The sequence below is a fragment of the Anastrepha ludens genome, chromosome 4 (genome assembly GCF_028408465.1).
Source record: "Anastrepha ludens isolate Willacy chromosome 4, idAnaLude1.1, whole genome shotgun sequence".
Classification (NCBI taxonomy): domain Eukaryota; kingdom Metazoa; phylum Arthropoda; class Insecta; order Diptera; family Tephritidae; genus Anastrepha; species Anastrepha ludens.
In genome coordinates this window covers 40,831,237-40,854,809 of record NC_071500.1, presented here as the reverse complement: position 1 = coordinate 40,854,809, position 23,573 = coordinate 40,831,237, and positions in this window count along the sequence as shown.

Genomic DNA, 23,573 nt, shown 5'->3' with positions numbered 1-23,573 from the left:
GAACGATATTTTGGGAAAAATATTTTATGGGAAAATTTATTGGGAAATTTTTAGTTTGGGAAAAATGGCATTGGGAAAATTATTTTTTGGGAAAAAAAAATTTGGGAAAAAATTTTTTTGGGAAAGTGATTTTGGGAAAATTGTACCTCAATGTAAGATCGTCTCCTACACCTTCTGTACGATTTACATATACTTTGGTAACGGGCGGGCTAACCCAATCAGAGCCAGTACTAGGTGAGCGACTTCTACTAACTGACTCTAATCTTAAAGATGGAACAGCCCCATCTAAAACTTTCAGCCGAGTTACTTGCTCTAGACTAAAGTGGCGCTTACAAACATATAGCCTGCCAGCATCTGCTGGTTGCACGTTGCAAGCCAGGGCCCAACTATTTCGAGCAGATGGTGAAAATTGCCAATGACTTCAATAACATGAAAGGAACTGAAAAAACGCTTATAAATTCAAGTCAATCGATGAATGATTTAACGAGGAGTAGCGAATAAACAGCGGATAAACAGCTACTGTGATATCACAATGGATCGGCAACTTTCTAAGTGAGTTGATTTCAAGACCGACTGCCAATTCAACCTAACAATCGAGGTCGCAATGAAAAATTGTACCGTCCGCTTTAGCCTGTGTTGTCTGGAGAAAAAGAAATAAATTATTTTTACGGAAAAATTTGCGAAAATGGTTTAAAATTGTCTTATGATCGATCTTCAGCTCCTTGGCGATGATACGACTACTAACATACCGGTCAACTTCGATTATTTCTGTGATCTTATCGATATTTTCTTTAACATAAAAAATGCCTAAACAGAATCGACGAAACCAAAGCGGCACCATAAACACTTTTGGCACTTTGGCCTGGCTTGCACTTTTGGTTGTACTGTTACGAAACCATGTTCCTGTACCGTTCATCGTCTGTTATAAATGCCAGATTTTCGGTCATTCTCATATGTAGTAGACAGAACTCAACCGCTTGGCTAAGTTTTCATATAAATCTGTTATATGAATACCAATTAAAAAAACTCTTCACTCTCTACCAGAATTGCATTTTTTCCTTTCGCTCTTAAACCCCTCAATTTCTTTTATTCGATGCCACTCTACTATAATTGTTTTAAATTTATAAGCCCACAATTTCTTGAGATACAAAGATATGCCCATTTGTTTATTATTGTTTTAGACCTTGTCTCTGGACTGATTGATTGTCAAGGCCTTCTTGAACCGATATTATTATTATTACAGGTAGGTTACTGCGCACTGCTACTAAAGGGTTTTTCAATTGGCGCGGGTCGATTTTGGCGCCCTGTGGCAGCCATTTTGTTTTGGTGACATCTGTCAAATCTTTTGTTTATTATTCAGTTGTTTATGCCAAATCATCATGGCAAGTTACACGATTGAACAGCACGTTCAAATGATAAAACTTTATTATCAAAATGAGTGTTCATTAACGCAAACGTTGCGCGCATTGCGCCCATTTTTCGGTAGACGTGGTGGCCCTTCCAATTTCTTATGGCCCATATTGAACCATATGGACCATTTCAACATCTACCCGCCCTTATTGAAAAACCCTTTAAAAGAGATCTATTGTGCAAAGCCTGCTGAGGTACCCTATATTTTAAGGCTTTTTAAGAATTTTAGCACATTCTGGGGCTTATTGTTCCGCAGTTTATACGGGTGCACGGTAATACCTGATATTGAGTCTAACTGAGGTGGGGAGCAATGCGTGTACGAAGTTTGAGCGAGTTTTATTGGAAAAGGGACAATAACTCAAAAAGGAATGCATTGTAAAATCGTTTATTTCAAATTAATAAAATATTTTATCATTTACTAAATAAATAACCTCTAAGGAATTACTGAGATAAAACTCACATATATACATATATATATTTTGTTTTTCAAATACCTCTTATCCTGTTATATCGCATCCTCATAGTATGTCTATAAAGATTATGATGAAGCTTAAAGGGAGATCAGCTTAAGCCTTTGCCTTGCCCTTGACCTTACAAGGCAATTTTACAATGACACTTTTATTAACATTGCAAGAGTGAATACAGTGGTGGGATGCACTTAGCCTTGCAGAACCATTATACCGTGCACGTATTGCACGAATTACCATGTTTTGCATCGCACGCTTTAATTGTATTGCAATAAGCAAGTGATTACGTATACGCACTGTAGGACCATTAGCCCGGAATAACTTGAAATCATACTGCTAGCAGATGATAAAGTTATGACTTTTACTTGTTTTAAAAATCCATTGTATTAAAAGTGCCTATCCAAAAGGTACAATTTACCATGACTCTGCTGCATAAATCTATCTGAATCTGCAATGAACTGGACTATTACATCTTATTGGTATAAACCTACGACTTCACAAAACCCAATAAGAAAAAGTCTAGCGGAGTCATATGCACGCTTTGATTTTACAGTGCTTTCAGTGCTTTAGGTTGAGTTGGGTTAGCCATCAAAGGCAAAGCACTTGGTGGCCCTAAGGCCCATTATGATACCCGCATTTGATTTCTATCCTCTAACTAAGTGCATGTAAAAACTAAGATTATTTCAGGTTTCACTATTTTTATTCATACACCGCCCTTAACATTTAATATGTGAAAAATTACATCATTTAAATGCGCACCATGATCACGTCTGCAGGCAAAATCAGTAAGAGCCTTTTTCTATTCCCGACAGAACTAGTTTCTTCAAAGCTTTTAATCAACCTTTGGATTGCCGGCTCTTTCGGACAATTATTTCCATAAAGAAAATCATGAATTTTGCGATATGCTGTTCTGAAAGATCGACCATTTTCATAGACCACAAAAAGGTTCAATAATTTTAAAGCGCTTTGCTATCGTTTAAAATTGTATATCTTCCTACTCGACAAATAGCAAAGATAACATAAAAAGGGTACAGTCTAGGAATTATTCACTTTTAACATCTAGGCTTCACTTTTGAAAGACCTTTTCTATACACCCTTCATTGCGTGTTTGACAGAAGTGTTGCTCCTATTTAAGGTGGGGTTTTGCTGTTTTTCACAAATCGAGTTTTATGCCACCTTCGAACGGCAGATGGATTTAGGCAGAAGTTTTTTCACTTGAAAGATTGTCAATGTCATCCGAGGAGCGAGCGCTATTAGAAAAAAATGTTCTACGATTTTGTGTCATGCTTGGCAGGGTCGCATTAACTAAAAATAGTTACAAAGTCGGGTACTTCAACTAAAATTAAAAAAAGGAGGACATATAGCGAAAAAATCTGATAAAATTTCGCTTCTTGTTGTTGTTTCAAATGTATTTACAAACACACAAACTGCAAATTTATGTCTGTTTTGTAGTGTACTTACATTCACATGTGCTATACATACATACGAGTATATGTACATACAAGCATGTGCATATTTGTTTTCCCACAATCGGCGTAAGCATATATGGGCATGTTTTGTATGAATTCATACCATTTGTACGAGCTAACAAGTATTTGAGTATGCATATTTGCATTTGCTTTTGATCTCGAATGCATTTACATGTATGTGTGTGGGAAGAAGTGTGTGTTATATGTATGCACATACCTCCAGAGTTCTTCTGTGCCATATTCTCAGCACTGGATGTTTTTCGCTGATCGATTCACAAATTGGGTATATTGAATGGTGGTGTATTCCTGTTATCCGAAGAGAATTGATGTCTCAATGGAATATGACGTTCCGGTGATGATATTGACAGATTGTCAAGCTTCAATTTGCTACGTTGCTGTCAATCAATTCGTTCGACCATCTCTTGCAGCATCTGTTAGTACATACATGGAATATGGTATGATTGAAATGGAAAACGATTAGTTGATGAAGCGAGTTTCGATAAAAAAATGCATGTACATATACATGCCTCCACACATATGCATGTTTGTAAATATGTAGAAACAAGAAATGCAAGAAAACAACACTAACTGGAATTTCTGTATGCTTTTAACGATTTAGCAAATCAGTCACTGTATTCATGAACTAACATACACCTACACCTACACATATACAGTCGGGTTCACTTCATTAGATGCAATCATTTTTAAGGAATGATATTAAAGCAATCGTATTTGATCTAGTGAGCCAAGGATTTTGATAATTCAAGTGAAGACTGTGGCTTTGTCGAAAATAAATATGCATCCAAATATTTTTCCGTCCGGTTCACTTGAATAGAGCCACTCAGTTTGCCTACATTATTTATGGAATAAATGGATGCTAAAGAAAAATCGATATCTTGACGTCAGAGAGATTGTCAAAAAGATTAGTCGAAGTCCAATCATTGTGGATCTTTACGTGAAACAAGGTGCCTCCTATGGTAAGAACTACAAAGGCAGAACTGCCATAGATTTGACCTTTATTCAAAGTAATCACTAAATCATGCACAATATTAGAGCTGCTGAAGTTTTACTGCTGCGAATTACCGTTGAGTCGAGTAATATCCTGATAAATGTTTTTTTCGAGCAAAGTACAAGAGCAATGCAGCAAAATTTCTCGCTCTTTACGTATCACCGCCGAAGAAGAAGCTTAGGATGCTGGCCGATAGGAACAATGCACGAAAACTAGTGACTGACATCCAGAGCGTGCCTAAATTATGGAGGGAACACTTCTCGAACTTGTTAAAGAGTGATAGCTGCGCATGTCTGAGAGAATGTGAAGATCTCGATACCCTAATGGTTCACGACGGAACTGTCGTTCCACTACCCGACATGGCGAAGTGAGAATAGCAACAACGCGGCTAAAGAGCAACAAAGCCATGGCAGCCGGCGAACTGCTATTCTATGCGAAATATGGTCAGAGGAAAGCATGCCGTCCCATTGGAATTGAAGTGTGCTCTGCCCATTCTATAAGAAGAGTGATACTACAATCTGTGCCAATTACCGGGGAATTATACATATATATACATAAATATATATGTACACAATTGACGCTTACACCCTTTTTGGCCGAGCTCCTCCTCCTATTTGTGGCGTGCGTCTTGATGTTGTTCCACAAATGAAGTATAAAGCCTACTCCGAACGGTAGATATTTTTTTTATGAGGGGCTATTTCATGCAGAAATACACTCGGAGGCTTTTCATTTCCTACCGAGGGACGATCGTTATTAGAAAAAAATGTTCCTTCATGTTGGTGATTCACAGAGATTCGAACCTATGTAGTCCGAGCTCCGACTACAATCTATGGTGTGACTACCAACCCATTCGGCTTCGGCGGTCACTTCAGGGGGATCAGTCTTCTAACTAAAGCCCATAAGGTTCTAGCGAGCGTATTGTGCGAAATGCTGAAACCCATCATCAACCAATTGATTGGACCTTATCAGTGTGGTTTTAAACCTGGAAAATCTACAAGCGACCAAATATTCACAATACGCCAAGTTATGGAAAAGACCCATGAAAGAAGAATCAGCACACATCATCTCTTTGACGATTTTAAAGCTGCATTCGGCAGGATAAAAAGGTGTTGCCTATATCCCGCGATGTCTAAATTTGGTATCGAGGCAAAACTAATACGGCTAAGCACAATGACGTCGCTCAATACCAGCAGCGCCGTAAGAAGGACCTCTGTGAGCCGTTTGATACCAAACGAGCTTTGGGACAGGGTGACCCTCTGTCGTATCACTCCTTTAACCTGATGCTGGAAAAGATCGTGCGAGCCGCAGAACTTAATCGCTCAGGCACAATATTTTATAAGAGCGTACAATTGTTGCGTACGTCGATGATATTCACATCATCGGCCTTAACAAACGCGCTGTTAGTTCTGCCTTTTCCAATATAGACAAAGAAGCAAATCGAATGGGGCTGGTAGTGAACGGAGACAAAACGAAGTACATACCTTCTGTCATCAAATAAACAGCCGGCGTTCTCGCATGTTGGCACCCACGTCACAGTTGACAGTTATGATTTCGAGGTTGTGAGAGACATCGTTTATCTAGGAACCAGCACTAACATCGATAACAATGTCAGCCTTGAAATCCGACGTAGATCTCTCTTGCCAATAAGTGCTATTTTGGACTAAGTAGGCTATTGAACAATAAAGTCCTCTCTCGACGAGGCGAACAAATGTAACACTCTAGAAGACTCTCATCATTTCCGTACTAATTTATGGCGCAGAAACGTAGACGATGACAATATCCGATGACGTGTATGACGTGCGAATATAGATCCAACGGCTTCGTAGGCTGGGTCATATCATTTGAATGTATACAAAGACCCCGGCTCCGAAAGTATTCGATGTGGTACCAGCTGGAGGTAGCAGAGGAAGAGGAAGGCCAATCAAGAAGAAGAAGCTCAATCTACTGAGTTTAGTCCTCACAGTTTCTAGTGATAATAATATAACATAAAGCGACTTTATAGCAGTAGTAGTTCTGCCAATTGCTGTCAAAAGATCCAGTATATCCAATCGTATTACTAAGCGTCGTTTCATCCTTACCGGACTCAAAGAAACTATTAAAAAATATGGTCGAAATTCCGGCTCAGTTGCAAATACGTAAATATAATTTAAAACTATTCTTCCGAGGAGGCCTATTTTCGGCTTAGGCGGTTATGTTAGCACTGGCGCTATTAGAGCAAGAATAATCCACGAGTGTTCCTTCAAGCATTAATGTATTTATAAGGACTGCCTGTTTTGTCCTTATTTCTTTCGAAAAGAGGAAGGCGACACCGTTACCGTTAATGGTCAATGGTCTTCGGCACAGAGCATATTAACTGATTTTCGTAACACTCGAAGTTGTCAAGGAGAATTTTGAATACTGGGTCATCTCATGGCGAGCGTTCATCGATTGGTCATCGCAATCATACGATTTGAGATCACACGATCATTTTCTCTGGTTGTACTTCAAGTCTTCACTATACACTGACAACAGAAATACTCTCAATAAGATCATGGCCAACGTTCAAAACGTTATTGCCGAAATAACACTGCAAATATTGGACTGAGCTATAAAAAATTGGATCGACCGCTTGAATTACTACCAACGAAGCCGAGGCGGTCATTTCCATGACGTTGATTGTATCTTCAAAATAAAGCCAGAGTCAATTTCATATGTTTGCTTTGTTTTTTTATTTCTTCTCCTATCGATCTTATCTGGTTGCCGTATATAATAAAGTTTTTAAAAATTATAACATCAAAAATTATCAAAACAACTTTGAACGCAATCTGCCAGATGGTGTTTGCGTAATAGCTTTGCATTTGCTTCTGATATACTTTTTTCATCACAAATTTGTACTACAGCGTTGAACACCATGCAATATTGCATGTAAATATTATATAAAATGCATAAACACACGAGTAAATACTATTCAAGGCTAAAATATTTGCGCAAAAATATATTTTACCTCGACCAGCATGCAATATTGTTCGAGATTTAAGCCGGGATTAACGGTGTGCGTTATCAGTAATGGAAGCACGTGTATCGCCACCGTTTCCACCGTCAGCCCATACGTTTTATCGCAACCATTTTGTGATAAATATCTGCAAGCAATTGAAACGTAGTTGTTTGTTATTAAATACAAAATATTTCAAGCACGTATTCATTTTCATATTTTATTATTCACTTGTTAATGCATACACAAGAGTTAGCATAAATGTTTTAAAAGCGCCAACATTTCAATGGGATTAGAACAAAAATAGAAAATGGCAGTTACAACAACCAAAGCTCTCCTTGCTGTGTCAATTACTAGTATAGTCTCATATTTGGCAATTTTCTCTAAGATCGTCAAATAGATATTAGCTTAAATTAAATTAGTGTACGAGTTCAAGTATTTTTTTCAAGGAATTTTCGGAATGTAACTGCGAGCATAGCCTTCAAGTTCAAATTTAGGCTACCGGACCACAGTAGTGTTTTCCAACCGGAGGTAGCCGCAATTAAAGGAGCAGCGGAATAATGGCTTACTTCTGTAACTGCAGTAAGGGAAGTAAATATTTATTCCGACAGCCAAGCAGCAATTAGGGATCTTCGTTGGTGCGTTCGGAACTAGTGAATTCCCTCTCGACTGCATCAGAGTAGGTACTTTGATATTAGGTTCATTCGGGTTCACGGTCACTGTATCATAGATGGAAATTACAGGGCTGATGAGCTAGTTAGTCAGGGGACCATTCAGACGGTTTCACCACGAAATGAGAGTAAAGGGATAACCTGAGAACCTGTGATCTGTTCCTGGAAAGAGAGGCTTCCGTCAACTCAGCGAGTGCTAGGTTAGTGCCCGAACGGGCAAAAAGTCGACGGATCCTTCTGGCCACAAACAGATCGGAGGCTGAGGCTAACAAAGCAAGCCGCAGCTCTCGAGTTTTCTGGGCATCTTTACCGGCCATTGTCCAATAAGGTCCATGTGGTGGGGTTGCTTCAAGTTCTGGGGTGGAATCATCCCAGCACCTTCTCTTCAGGTACTCTGCTCTCGCTGGGGTAAGATGTAGAAATCTTGGCTTTCACTTTTTCGCAATACCAGCGGATTTGTTGGTTTGTTACGTCGTTTGAATGAAAACAAACGCTCCGGCTCTGAAAGTATTCGATGTGGTACCAGCTAGTGGTAGCAGAGGAGGACGAAGGAAACTTTTGCCGCAAAAGATCAATGGTTTCGTTACTTGTGTGGCACGTAGCGCCGTCTTGTTGAAAATAAACGTTGTCCAGATCAATACCATCCAATTCCGGCCACAAAAATCGTTAATCATCTCTCGATAACGCAATCCATGCACTAATCACACCTGTTATTGGAAAACCCTTTGCAATTATTTGGAGATAACTAACCAATAATAGCTTTAGCCGCAGTAACTGTAGGCCAGCTTCCACTGGATCTTCTTTAATTCTAGCTTAATAGTGTAACTCTTCATAGAGAATTAATGTGTTTAAGTTTCTTGACTTTTACATGAGACAATTTTGCAAACACAGTAGCAACACATTCTCACGTTTTAACACAAACAGTTTTTCTCTTTTTTGACAGCCAACACCTGTTTTCAAGTGTCTAGAGCATTGTCTTGTGTGAACAGAAGGTATGGAACGTCCTATAATAATATACATGTAGATATCCCGTAAAATCTTTAAAGTAACCATGATGATCCAATATTACATACTATGCACATACATATCTACATATGTTTATGTATTGCTTATACTGTTATTTTGTTAATTACTTACGAACTGTACGCATCACAATATCCGGATCCGGTATGCGAACATCACCAAGCAGCTGCAGGACTTCTTTCATAACCTTTTGCAGCAATATTGATATTGAAGGAAATGATTTGGCATATAAATAACAGAAAACTGATTGTGAGGTATGTGCATAACATTTTTCCCAGGTATGAATGCTGCAGACTACAAATATAGGGTTGTTCAATAGGTGCGCTTCAACTTTTTTGCAAACAAAAAAAAGAGTTTCCTTTTTGAAGAAACTCTTAAGAAAAGACGTATCGTAAAGGTCCAACATTTTTTTATCACGATTGAACTATACGACGCTGACGTATTCCTTTCCCACTTTCGTATGACTCGTGATACACTGCATGTAAGTATTAAATTTGAGAAGTTATGGCTTTATTTATAATTTAATTTTAATAATGTGTTTAGAAACTGATAACTGCCTTGCACCCTTTCTGGTCAATGCTGGGTACAAGATATTCATTGAAACAGGCAATGTACCCGACTCTATGGAAGCTAAGTAACAGCCGAATTACATTTCGTCAGCTCTCTGACCGATTCAATGTGGGGAAGGGTACAGCTCATAAACTCTTTTACAAGACCATTAAAGCAATATGCTGCCTTAAAAAGGAAATTTGTTGGCCTACTGTCGCAGAGCAACAGAATGTGATGAAAAAGTTCCAGGAAAAACGACCCAATTCGTTTCCCTATGTTGTAGGATGTATGGATGGAATCCACTTTAAAATAAATACTCCAAAACAAGATGCAGTGAGCTATTACGACCGCAAGGGGCATTTTTCCATAATAATGCAGGTAAACAATGTATATGTACATATAATGTATATAAGGGACACGTGACTAAATTTTTTCAATCTTCTTAGGCTATTTGTGATAGCAGTCTTCGATTTCGAGACGTTTTTATTGGTTATCCTGGAAGTTGGCATGATGCTAACGTATGGAAGAATAGCCCAATTTACCAAAAGATCACGTCGGGAGAAGTTCAGCTCGCTAATGGGGCAATAATTTTAGCAGACTCAGCTTATCCCATAGCAAAATATTTAATGGTCCCATTTAGGGACAATGGGCATCTTTCTACCGAAGAAAGAAGATTCAACTACTACCTCAGTTCAACGCGTGTATTAATAGAACAGTCCTTCGGCGTTTTTCGAAAAAAATTTAAAATACTAAATCACATTGATGCATCAACTATAAAGAAAGCTTCTAAAATTATAATGACCTGCTCTATATTACACAATTTTATCATAACCCACGATGGCGATTCAAGTTCAGCGGATATTTTGAGCAGCATTAACTTAGATCAAAGCATAAATGCTGCTCATGTTCAAACCTTAGAAGCTGTCGAAAATATTACTGAAAGCAGTGAAGGAGTCATAAAAAGAAACGATTTAAAAATGTTATTTATGTCTTAAATTTGTAGTTTATTAAAAGAAATAAAAATCAACAAAAGAAAGGTACAATTTAATTCATATCACCACATATGTGTTTTTGTACTGCGTTTACAAAACATTGCAAAATTAGCTTCAAAAATTAATTTCATATCAAAATTTTTTTAAGCATTTACGTCCTCTTAGCTAAAATGTCGCGCAAAGAGTTTAGCACACGAATTTTCTCCTTTTCAATCTCAAGCTTTTCCCTCTCTAACCGTAGTACATCCTCATGTCGGTTTTGTTCCTTGCTAGCTTCTTCCTTAAAAAATGATATCGCCTCATTTGCCGTTTTCTTGGAACGTTTCCTTGCGCTGCCAACCTGCTCTTCCAAATCGCACTCGCTTTCATCACCCGATGGGCTTGCCAAGGAAGACTGCAAATTTTCCTCTGGCGGCTCAACTGAATGCCGACAACCGTACATGGCATCAAACTCGTCGAAGTACTCCCAGGTGGTTGCGTCCCGACCTGATTCTTTATTTCGCCTTTTTATGCGTTTATACGATGCTAATAAATTAAGAAATTTTCTCTGGAGTACTTCCTTACTATCAGGAACATCTGGATTTACTGCCTTCATGGAATCTAGGACTTTACCCCAGAGAACAGATCTTTTCTTTTTGCCGGCAACGAATTCGGCCTCCATGTCCAGCCGGCATCTAATTAATAGCTTGCTCATGGCAGTATTCAGTCTTTCGCTGCAAATAAAGTAAAAATATATTAAATTAATCGGTATTATAATTATTAAAGTGCATAAAACATTAAATACATAACAATTACGCTTACCTTTCTTTTTCCATTACTTAACACAAATGCAAGCTTGCAGACAAAAATGTTGTGTTGCCGGTTATTCAGGTTATTTGCGCGCGTGATGAGTAAATAGAACGTTTGACTTTTGCAAGTGTTGCCACAGATTCAAGAAGAACGTGATACTTTGCAAAATTTGCAACACTGCTGTTCTGATTGCCATCGCGAACGTACCCTATATATAATATTTATGTATGCTAGGACATAAGGTAGATATATGTACATACACACCTACATAAGCTTTAGAGCAGAATTGTTTTGCATTTCTTGTAAGAATGTGATGTGCTGTGACATGTGAATAAATACGTAAGTCAAGGTTATTTGGGTATACATGCATATGTACATATGAAAGGAAGATGTTGTTGTTGCCCTTGTGCATTATTGTTTTTCATACACAAATGTACATGCTCACATACATACATATGTATGTATATTAATTTGCCGTCGAAAACATAAACTATAAATTGAAACACAACATAAAATATGTGTTGATTTATCTTCGCCTTTTCACTGTAAGTGTGAACAGACGTGTTTTTCAAATCGCTCAGCGAAATAATATCTATAACCAATAACTAGTGCGCACAATTGATCTGAGATAGTGGCTCTAAACATCAAAAGTACCAACTGACTCGTTAAGCTTTGCTTTGCTTTATGATTGTGTATTTAAACCTCAAAATCAAAAGAAAAATAAACATAAATATAAAAAAGCATTATTGCTTTATCTCAGCATATGAGTGTCCTTCAAGAGTGATAGAAAGAAGATTGCGCCCATCAGAGCGTACGTGACGTCACGCTTGCAGAGTTGTGCAGTATTGCCAACCATTTGCTCTTCGTAATAAATTTAGTGCTTTTTTATACCGAAAATGCGACAATTTTTAAGTTTGGTGTTTGTTTCTTTTTGTTTTTAATTTAAGGCTACCGAGACTTTAGGTTGAAAAAAAACTGTATTATTATACAAAAGAAGTTTAAAAAAGGCCACTCTGAGAAGATTTTAGTGCTAATGAAAATTTTTTTACTCTTATAAAATTTGATAATTTGAAAGTGCAAATTTAATTTTTGGCTCCATTTAAGGCTATGCAAAAATATTAAATGCCCCTCTCTCAACTCTTCTTAAGAGTGAAATTCTTTTAACACATTTTAAAAAGCCTTTGAATTTATTGAATGCGAATCGAAACCATAGAGGTGTAATCATTTCTTCCGGTCATCAATCCTTAGTGAGACATAGAGCATCAAGAGGTATATTCATAGTAAAAATAAGCAACAAAATACCAGAAAATACTAAAGAAACCATACTGACATTTTTACAAAAAGAGTACCTTATCTATTTAGTTACATAACTTCAAATATAGCAAAAAAGTCGTTCCCTTAACGAAAGAGTTTCGCTTAACAAAAAAAACTCATAAATTAAATTGTACATAAGATTAACACATTTATTTAAAAAAAACGCACATTCTACAGACAATTTGTCACGCTTACAAAGTTCTTACTTAACACAATAAAAATTTCGTGTTTTATTTTCTTTAAATGGGCATTTAGTGCGTTTTTATATCCAAAGCTAGGCAACTCTGCAGTAGCGAGAGTAGCGAAAAATAATAAAAATAACAAAAAAAAAAATGCTAAATCAAGTTACGAAAATGGTAATCTGGCCATACTGGAGCTAAAATCACGTAACTAGTTGTCAAATTCGCTGAGCGCAAAGTAACGGGACCACGATGGGCGCCATCTCATTATTCTTTGCATCATGAGTGTCCTTCACTTACCCCCGTGCGAGAGTAAAAGCTCCCACAGTGAATCCCCAAAAATACCAACAATACCAACACACAATAATTCTCTCTCAAACCAACCGCTTGTGGTCCGATCAAGCGGCCCTCGCGTCGGATAAAGGAACAAAAGCAATCCAAATAATAAAAAATAAAGTATGAATGCTCTTGCTCTGACTGGAGTTTCTCTCTCAACAGTTACAACAAACACCAGCACCACAACGACAGCAGCAACGTCAACAACAACAACAACAGAAGCATCAGCATTCAACTCGATTTTCATTGACATTAAACACACGCACTAATGCATCAGGCAGCAGCGCGCAAAAAGAAATGCAAATTATCAAATCAAATAAAAGACCAAAACAACATCCCACCAAACAGCAACAACTAGCATACTGGTTGATGCGACCACCAACTGAGAATAGATTCGACATACTTTCTCCAGAGAGCGATGTGGAAGAATCTACCAACAAAGAGCAACAAAGGCCGCTACCATCGAAGGTGGTCGGCCAAAAAAAAATACCAAAACCACCACCATTAGTCAATGCTTTGAATGATAGCATTCAAAATAACTACGAGCTTAAGGTACTTAACGGCATACAAAAAATTATTGCACAAGAAGTCCAGTCTGCGTTAAATGTGCAGGCCGGCACAAAACTGTGAACCGTTCCATTAATATAAATGACCAAAATATTAAATGTGCCCTATGTAAAGAGAAGCACACCGCAAACTAAAAAGGCTGCATGATTTACAAATCCCTAAGAGTGCAACGTTTCCCAGCTCTGCAAAAAAAAGAAATGCCTGCTACACAGACAAGTTCAAACCAGCAAAACGACACAAGTGAACACACCAGAAAAATTTCAGGGACTTATGCACAAGTAGTAACAAAATAGCAAATAAAACAAATACTACGCCTCAAAACGATGATATACAGGAATTGAAAACAATGATAAGCCAGCTATCCAACCAAATGTCGAACATGATGAACATCATAACACTTCTCGTCACCAAAATGGATGACCAAAGAAAATAACTTGACAATAGCCTTATGGAATGCAAACGGACTAAGCCAACATATACTGGAAACTCAAAACTACATCAGACAAAACAGCATTGACATACTAATGGTATTGGAAACACATTTTAGCGATAAATCCTTTGTAAGAATTCCAGGATATAACATTTTTTGTACCAATCATCCTGACAATAAAGCAAATAGAGGCCCAGCTGTTATATTAAGTCAAAATATAATATGTAGTGAAATGGAGCAATTCAAAATGGATCACCTACAAGCAATGACAATTCAAATTAATGACACTCATGGCTTATTGACTACTATATATCAGCTGCATACTGCCCACCAAAATTTAATAATAAAATAAACCATTATGTCGATTACCTAAATACACTTGGAAACAAATTTATAGAGGGGCGTGATTTCAACGCAAAGAACATGACATGGGGCTTAAGACTGACCAATACCAAAGGGAAAGCTCTACTTGAAGCCATCAGAGAAATGAACGATTTATACGTAGTTAAGACTGCACGGATGTGTATAAAAATGTACGTAGACAACCATTGAAGGGAGTCTAATTTAGAGCCGATATAAAAACCACGCCCGTTTTTAATTTTTTTACTATATTTAGTTTTAACTTTTGGATGAATAAATTTATTTATTTTTTGACAAGTTTGATTTCAACTTTATTTTTAAAGCGGTTGTACAAGGTGGTGCAAAATTACTCATAAATAAGTAAATTACTCATAAATAAATCTATTCTATTCTCATAAATAAATCTATCAATCTATTGCTCGTGCGTATGTTTACTGAAGCTTTTTAGTTCACAAGTGTCAAATATGATTCAAAAAGTATAAATTTTCCGATAGGATGAGTACACTATATATTATTAGATACATTCTTTTCTTAATAGCGTTCACATTGTCCGACAGTATTTTTGCGAATGAAATGATATGGATATATGATAGTAGACAAGGCACTGATTATTTTTATCATACAAATTTATAGCCGCGTACCTCTGAGCTTTTTATTGCATATGAATGTTAAGAGGGCTGTAATGGGACTTTATATCGCAAGAATATACAATTAAAATTTGAAGTAAATCGGGCCGACACGATAAAGTTTTCGGTACGGTACGGACTGACTACATCAAAATCAAAATAAAAGTATTTCGACAATTTTCAGCCTAAAAATCTTTTGATTATGTTATTTTTAAGGTACTCGGGCATCTTTTAAGCAAAACACTAGCAATCGATTTTCGAAATTTCTACAGTGGTATAATGCCTTAAGCGGTCCCGGTGGTCTAGAGCTCGTTAATTTAGCGTATTTTAAGGAATTTTTTTACAATAAAAAAACTGAAAAACGGTATTTAAATTTTCACCCTTTTTATCTAACTTTTTTACGTAATATACAAAAATAAAATTTATTTTTTTTTTAATTCTAATAATTTTAAAAATTACGCTGAAGTTGACCCTCCCGAAAAATTACACCTGAACGGTGTTGTCCATTTTGGCTCTTCTATTTATCTGAAACACAAAAATCAAAAAAATTATTAATCAGTATGACTGTAGCTATGTCCCGCTACTAGAATAAAAAACATGGACAAAATGGCGCGGTTTTGAATTTGACACTCTAAAAATCGTTTTTTTCCAGGTTTTTAATTAAAAAATACGAAATAATTGAAATAATAATATGATTCTAACACGCGCGATAGCCATTGATGTTGTGAACAACATATCACAGTTTCCGACGATTCGGTTGAGTAGTTTTTTTGTTTTTTTTTTTTTACAACACCAGAAGAAAAAGGTCGGTTCGAGATAAATGAGTTTAAAGTTTGGGATATAGGAGCGCGGACCGCTCTCTACCTAGTTAGTGAGCTGTAGAAGCTATAATATTGAGAATTTCCGCATGAAAATTTCGCAGTATATTCTTAAGATACTACAATATAATTTCGAAATATCGAAAAAAATCGATTTTTTGAAATTTCTAGACTACCGGGCCCCCTTAAGCAATATAAAAATAGCAAGTAAGTAATGGAAGGTCTTCGCGATTAATGCCTCATTTCTCCAATTTTTCAAATCAGTTTTTTTCTTTGTAAATACTCAAATAACTAAAATAATAACTGAAAAAATTATACAAGGGCCTTTCTAATTTTTAGCCGTCTAAAGTAGTTTGTACTATTGTATAATCTGGTAGATAACTTTTTGGCATTTATTTTTTGATTATGATTTCCACAATATGTCCGCAGCGGCTATGAGTTACATGGTCCATTAGATCAGTCCAATTATTGACTACTTTTTCCAATAAATCTGTCCGTATGGCACAATGGTGATTAATTTTTGGAAACAAAAATTCAGCCAGCATGGCTCGATAGCATTCGCCATTTACTCCACGGCAGTTCCTCCTTTCAAAATAAATAAAAATCGATGATGTCGCTGGTGTTCTATAAATTTCGCGAACACATTTATTTTTTTCAGAGTAAATTTCTCATGCAACTAAAAACACCCGATATATAGCTAGTCTTGGTTTTGAAGTTATTTACCATAATTATAGAATTTTTGGTATGAAGCGAAGAAAAATTAAAACAAAATATCACCCAAAAAGGTATTGAAGAATCTTAAGCTTTTTTAAGATTATAAGTTATTTTGGGGGAAATGCGCGAATACAACAATTGCCTGAAATATAAACTGCAAGCGCGTTCGTTGTAACTTTACAAGTGACAAGTTTATTTTCTACTTCATGTTTATATAGAATTTCTTAGCCTAAACTAAAGTCTAAATGCTTTGTGGATAAACCAGCTTCGATTGACGAATTAGAAGCCAACATTACTAAAGTTATTCACGAGATACCGACCGAAGTCCTCCAGCGAGTCATTCAAAATTGGTGTTTACGAATGGCCCAATTATGGAGCAGTTGCTGCCAACATTTGAAAGTGATTATCTTTAAAATATAAATCTCATGAGAGGTTCCACACAAAAATAATAAAGATTGCCCAATCAATTTGTATTTTCGTTAATTTATTTCAATTTAAAATCCGATACCTCTAAATTGATCACCCTTTATAATAAACTATTTTTTTATCAGTGTATTTCTTATTTGATATATCCTCCAGATCCCCATTTTGTTGGATACAATTAAATTTAATGTGCTTTGTTGCTACTAGGAAATCTTTATATGGTTTTAACCTCCCGATTAATAGAACACTCTCCGAGTCGAACAAGCTCTTCGTTGCATTGAGCCTTGATCTCTCGGTTACTAAATTTCGTTTTAGGTCTCAAGCAAAAGCATTATTATCTAAGAGTCTTGTTATTTAATTTTTATTTTCTCAAATTTAACTTAAATGAAATTGTAATACCACTTATTTAATTTTACTTATCTCTAGTCTGTAAGAAATCTTGTTCGTCTGTAAGAGTTATAATTTCATAGACAAATATGAAATAAATAAATAAATCTGGGCTACTTCCTTTCAACACAGAATTGTATTACAGATCTACGCATCAAATTTTTGCTACTAAGCACTAAGCCAATATTTAGTAGAACCATCACACCTGCCACAAAGCACAAAAACTGACAAGAATACAATCAGCAATTACGAGGTGCTTAAGTTTTTCCTGGCCATGCTTGTATTAAAGGAAACCACTATGTAGAACTTGCAGTGAAAAGTGTAGCTAGGACACCTTCGTTAATTTCCAATCTGATTATGCAAAAAAGGACCAAGAAAACGCAAACGAAGGGAAAACAGACAACGTTTACACTTCAACGTTGCAAAGAAGGGCTATGAAAATATACACTCCATTAAGGATTCGACACACTATCCTACCGCATGCACACGTACTGTCAGGTAAAAGCCCCTCCAAATGCCTCCTATGTGATGACACCGCTTCTATCTAACATATTCTCACATTCTGTCCGATCCTTCACACAATTACCCACAAACCTGACAGGATTGATTTAACAAAATTATTAAAAGAACCTTCAGAGAAAAATATTATGATTTTATACAGTTTCTTAAGAAACTTAAAATTTTTTGTAATATATCTAAGATACTTCCATTTGTACTAACACTTGGCACATACACTTTTTTACATAGCTATAATTACGAGGCGGCTGAAGGCCTCGTAGCCAGTGCTGCGTTTATGTATTTATACATATAACAATTTTTTTTGTTGCATAAATTATACATAAATAAATAATTAAATAAATCTAATATGTATATAAAATTTCCATGTCACAATGTTAGTTACCGTACTCCTCCGAAACGGCTTTACCGATTTTTACCAAATTTTATATACGTATTCAGTAGGTCTGAGAATCGGCTACTATCCATTTTCCATACCCCTATACTATAGACTGAAGCCGGTCTCCTGTTTCACTCACACAATAAGACTTCTCGCACTCCCTACACAGTTTTGGGCCATCATTATTGTTTATGTATCGAGTGTAGTAGTAACGTTTACAATTATCACATTGCTATCTCAGTGTAACTCTCATATTAACTATTAATTATTACTATTTTATTCATAATAATCAAATTATTAATTTTAATTGTATTTGGCACGATTAGTTCCGTTAATCAAGTTTTAGTTAAACAGGTGATTTACATAACCTTAAAAGTACTCAACACGTGTCACGAGCTCCAACCAGCAATGGTTTTTGTGTTGTAAGTATATTTTTTTATATAATTAATTGCATTTTTTACAACTATTGCTTCAAATTTTTTTCATAAAACTAATATTTTCGCTATAATCCTAGCCGTAATGTTAACTATAACGTTTTCTATCATTAAGTAATTTCATTAATCCTATTTATATGTGTTTTGTACAGTGAGCAATGCCAAGAAAACGCAAAGGGGCTGATTTGAGCCGTAATACAAGTAGGTCCAGAAGTATGAAAGATAAAAGATCCCAAAGAACCGAAGAACAAGTCCAGCAACAAAATGCTGATGCACGTGTGAGCATGCAACAATTGCGTCTAGAACAATCAGAAGATACACGAGCTGAGCGCAATGAAGTTATATGTGTACGTTTAGAACAACGACAATCACGCCGTTTTACGGTTAATAGACGCAGAATAAATGACCAACAACGCCAACAGGTATATCTGATTCATTTTTGCGTCTAGCATTCCAGTATGAGCCCGATATTGAATATTATGCTCATTCAAGAGTGGTAATTGATGCTATGGATAAGGAATGTCCGCATTGTCATGCTCTCAAATTCAAAAATGAGCCACCTGAGATGTGTTGCGTGTCAGGAAAAGTGCAACTACCTGAAACATTGAACGGTTTACTTATCGGCACGGATCCAGATTCTAACGTATTCCTGAAGTCAATTCTAACATTCAATTTATGCTTTCAAATGACATCGTTTGGAGCAACAAAAATAGTTCGAAATACTAATGCTAATGGTCAACAATACAATTCTACATTCAAAATCAGAGGCCAAGTTTATCATAAAATGGGCTCATTGCTGCCAATGCCAAACGAACCACATACATTTTCACAAATCTACTTCATGGGCGGCGAGGATTCCGGAAGCGCACTTGCCAATCACGTGATTGCACGTTGTGACTACAATCTTGACGTTGCTAGAATCATGGTTGGCGATGGTACAGGTACACGAGAAATTGTGATTCGAGGAAGAAATAATAATCTTCAGTTCATTGCTGATACAACTCGATCATTAACCATTTAACAAACAATTAAATTATTGAACGGAATTAATTTAAATTAATATTCATAAATATATTATTACAGGATGTGAAACAAACAAGAACGTTAGGTCGAAAGATTATTATGTGTACCGATTAATGATTCGGCGCGGCCTGCTACAATGTCGTGAGCTTTGTCAACAATTCATGGTCAACATGTACGCGAAGATAGAGGGCGAACGACTACGATAGTTACGATATAATCAACTCAAGTTGTGTGCGGAAGAGTACATTCACTTACGAGACGCTATTAACAATACCGCCGACATCGCCGCAATTGGTAACTCTGTCATTTTACCATCATCGTACGTAGGCAATCCACGTCATATGCAAGAATATATATAGGATGCTATGGCTTACGTGCGCGAATATGGACCGTCTTTATTTATCACGTTCACATGTAATCCAAAATGGCCAGAGATTACATCTTTGCTATTGCCTGGCCAAAATGCAGTGCATCGTCATGATATTACATCACGTGTATTCGACAAAAGTTGAAGTTTCTAAGAAGTTTCATTACAAGGTTACATGTATTCGGCTTCTGGCTGTGTTCAGTTGAATGGCAAAAATGAGGACTATCTCATGCGCACATTTTGGTTTGATTAATCGTCAAAATCCGTCCTGAAGAAATCGGTAGTATCATTTCTGCCGAAATTCCAGATTCATCTACTGACCAAGAGCTGTTTGATATTGTTACAGCAAACATGATCCATGGCCCATGTGGTATTCTTCATCGTTCATCGCCTTGCATGGCAGATGGAAAATGTACTAAAAATTTCTCTAAATATATTATATTACTAATGATACGATAACAAATACTGACGGATATCCAATGTATCATCGAAAAAGTCCCGATAATGGCGGACAATCATTTATTAAAAACTAGCGAAAACCCGCCCTTTCCGCTGGTCGTCTTTAAAAAAAATCTTGATTAATTAATTCAATTAAGCCGAAAAATACTGTGTGTTTTTTATAAAAATTCTCGCGCATGAATAGTAATGAAAGAAGTTTTGAATAGTAGTAGCAATTAAAAAACGTTTGATGTGATTTACTATATTACTTTTTTTATTGTAATAATACAATAGTCTTCGTTTTTCCATGCGTTGTTGAATAAATGAACGATGGCTTTCCAACTCTTGAGCATGAAACATAAAGTTGGCCATGAGAAAAACATTGGTATTCTAAATCAATACCACAAATTGATAAAGTTTGGCCTTGTGACTTATTAATAGTAATCGCGAATGCAAGGCGAACAGGAAATTGAAGACGTTTGAATTCAAACGGCATATCCGATGGTATCATTGGTATGAAGAGCATGTGATAAATACAATTTGTCCGTTGTACAGTTAGTAGTCGACGCGATGACGCTCAAAGAATCACTTTAATTTTCTTCTTTTTTAACCACAATATGACGTCAGTATTGAATAAATGTTGATCAACATTGATTTTATTTCTTTGTTTGAAATAATTTTCATATTTCGTTATCTTTTTGGCAATTAAGAAAAACTTGTGTATATAACTTGCGCACTAACAAAATAAAATTTCTTTCTTTTCCGGCTTTATCGTGGCAAATAATATTTTGAAACAATTTTGCGTGAAAAATTTTAAATATTTCAGTAAATTTTCGATTCCTGTCAAATAGATGCAAAATATTCTAAATATTTACTCAAATGGTTGTTTTTATCAGAAAACAATTTTAAAAACGTGGTTTTCTCTGGAGAAAAAATACTCACTTGTTGTTTGCTTGAAAATCAGATCAGAAAGAAAGTTTGAGCGCGTCGTTGATCCGTTCTGCATTTGCATAGATGCGCTCCCCTTTACACATAAACAACAACATCAATCGTATGATACATACACTTCGTCGTGTACGAAAAAGCGGAGAAGGAGAAGATAACTGTTCTATTCCCCCCGCTTTAACCCAGCTATGTGTTGAGGTGCAAATGACTTTTTGCGTGAAGTCTGATATAAAAGAAGTTCTATTTCTTCTTCTTCTTCTTAATTGGCGCGATAACCGCTTACGCGATTTTGGCCGAGATTAACAAAGCGCGCCAGTCGTTTCTCTCTCGTGCTAACCGGCGCCAATTGGACACACCAAGTGAAGCCAAGTCCTTCTCCACCTGATCTTTCCAACGCAGAGGAGGCCGCCCTCTTCCTCTGCTACCACCAGCTGGTACCGCATCGAATACTTTCAAAGCCGGAGCGTTTGTATCCATTCGGACGACATGACCCAGCCAACGAAGCCGCTGGATCTTTATTCGCTGCGCTATGTCTATGTCGTCGTAAAGCTCATACAGCTCATCGTTCCATCGTCTACGATATTCGCCATTGCCAACGTGCAAAGGTCCAAAAATCTTACGCAGAATCTTTCTCTCGAACACTCCAAGCGTCGCTTCATCGGATGTTGTCATCGTCCAAGCTTCTGCGCCATACGTTAGGACGGGCATGATGAGAGTCTTGTAGAGTGTTAGTTTTGTTCGTCGAGAGAGGACTTTACTGCTCAATTGCCTACTTAGTCCAAAGTAGCACTTGTTGGCAAGAGAGATTCTACGTTGGATTTCAAGGCTGACATTGTTATCGGTGTTAATGCTGGTTCCTAAATACACGAAGTCTTTTACAACCTCAAAATTATAACTGTCAACAGTGACGTGGGTGCCGATACGCGAGTGCGCCGACTGTTTGTTTGAAGACAGGAGGTACTTCGTTTTGTCCTCGTTCACCACCAAACCCATTCGCTTTGCCTCTTTATCCAGTTTGGAGAAGGCAGAACTAACAGCGCGGTTGTTAAGGCCGATGATGTCAATATCATCGGCATACGCCAGCAATTGTACGCTCTTATAAAAAATTGTGCCTGAGCGATTAAGTTCTGCGGCTCGTACGATGCTCTCCAACATCAGGTTAAAGAAGTCACACGACAGCGAGTCACCCTGTCTGAAACCTCGTTTGGTATCAAACGGCTCGGAGAGGTCCTTCCCAACTCTGACGGCGCTGCTGGTGTTGAGCAACGTCATCTTACATAGCCGTATTAGTTTTGCGGGGATACCAAATTCAGACATCGCGGCATACAGGTAACTCCTTTCCGTACTGTCGAATGCAGCTTTGAAGTCGACGAAAAGATGGTGTGTGTCGATTCTCCTTTCATGGGTCTTTTCCAGGATTTGGCGTATTGAGAATATTTGGTCAATGGTGGACTTTCCAGGTCTGAAGCCACACTGATAAGGTCCAATCAGTTGGTTGACGGTGGGCTTCAGCCTTTCACACAATACGCTCGCTAGAACCTTATAGGCGATATTTAGAAGACTAATCCCGCGGTAATTGGCACAAATTGCAGGATCGCCCTTCTTATGGATTGGGCAGAGCACACTTAAATTCCAATCGGCAGGCATGCTTTCATCCGACCATATTCTGCATAGGAGCTGATGCATGCACCTTACCAGCTCCTCGCCGCCATGTTTGAATAGCTCAGCCGGCAGTCCGTCGGCGCCCGCGGCTTTGTTGTTCTTTAGCCGTGATATTGCTATTCTCACCTCGTCATGGTCGGGTAACGGAACGACAATTCCGTCGTCAACGATTGGGGTATCGGGATCTTCACATTCTCTATGACATGCGCAGCTGTCACCGTTTAACAGGTTCGAGAAGTGTTCCCTCCATAATTTAAGATTGCTCTGTACGTCAGTCACCAGATCGCCGTCTTTGTTCTTACAGG